Source organism: Dendrobium catenatum, unplaced genomic scaffold (assembly GCF_001605985.2).
Source record: "Dendrobium catenatum unplaced genomic scaffold, ASM160598v2 fragScaff_scaffold_4, whole genome shotgun sequence".
NCBI lineage: Eukaryota > Viridiplantae > Streptophyta > Magnoliopsida > Asparagales > Orchidaceae > Dendrobium > Dendrobium catenatum.
Window position 1 is genome coordinate 186,894 of NW_021318466.1, and position 1,608 is coordinate 188,501.

Sequence of the window (1,608 nt, forward strand, 5' to 3'; positions counted from 1 at the left end):
TTATCACCACCTTGATCCCGAGCTGCTCCACTTTACTTCTTAGACCAAACTTTTTATAGCTTTTTGATTGGGTGAATGACTGTCCCAATACCCCCTTGTTGGTTAGAAGGTTCTATTACCATATCATCTATTATACTATTTATTATTCTTGGATAGAAAGGAACGAGAGGAGAATTTCTTATTCTACCTCTTGTAGCTCTTAACTTTGCTTTAAGATTAAAGAAGCAATTTTTTTAAAATTTTATAAATGGAAAGATGGATTTCAGATTTTGGATCTCTTATTAGGGGAGTTACCAATATAAGTTTTGCTCTCTATTCTTGTTGGGGGATGATGATCCTTCCTGGATTTTGTGGATCAATTTTTACTTCTCAACTTTGGCTTGTGACAACAACAATTTCTTTTGGGTTTTTCTCATTCTGGCTGCTCCCACATCTTTTATTCATAGATATTACTAGAGGCAATGATGATTGATTGCATTATCTATTCCCCTGGATGGCGGTCTCATCCAACTTCTTCTTCTTTCGATGTTAGTTCCTGCAATCAGGGGATTGTGTGATGCTCGGTGTATGCAATTCAAATTTCGTGAGCCCTTTTGTTTCATCTTCGATCTGCCTTTTAGTCTATTTTTCCATGTGTAATTTTGGTGCCATTTGGTGTGTTTTTTGGGTCCTTTTGGGGCGTTTTTACCTGTAATTGTTTTTCTTATACCTTCTTTTTTACATATGTAACTAGCTTTTTCTATCAATGAATTTGGGGCTTTGCCCTTACTTCCGCCCCCCAAAAAAAAAGTAATTCTACTATGTAAAAGATAAGCATAGTTGAAATAATGACATGCCTTAAAAACTTGGGTCAAATAGGTAGCAAAAAAATTAATTACCTTTTCATCCCGCTCCTTCCAAACACCCCTACTCCAGGGTATTTGGGGCTTTGCCCTTACTTCCGCCCCCCAAAAAAAAAGTAATTCTACTATGTAAAAGATAAGCATAGTTGAAATAATGACATGCCTTAAAAACTTGGGTCAAATAGGTAGCAAAAAAATTAATTACCTTTTCATCCCGCTCCTTCCAAACACCCCTACTCCAGGGTCTACAAAGAAATCTCAAAACTTCCTGGTTTTTTTTTTTTTTGATAAATAGCAAACATTGCATTAATAGGCAAAGGCAAAGCTAATTACAATTGAAAGGAATGAATAGCATCACATTCTTCCTTGATAGCAAATAAAAGCAAGGAAGGGATGCTATTAAAAGAAGAGCTATCAAAGAAAAAACTCCTATTACTAGCCATGGTAGCACAAATATTAGCCACCTTATTACAATTTCTATGAACATGACTAAAAACCACTTTATGAAAGTCATTAAAGAAGAGCATCTCCTCCAATGGCCGATTATCCACAATTTGCTTTTTCATCTTGAAAGAATCTTGAATGAATCTAATGACATTGAGATTATCACTCTCAACAATCAAGCCTTTGTATTCTAGCATCCAACTTCTAATGTAGTCCTTGACCGAGAAAACAGCATCCATCTCTAGTTTGGTTATATCCCAATGAGTCTTCTTTTCTCCAAAAGCAAGGATAAACCTTCCTTTGTGATCTCTGAAAATCCCAC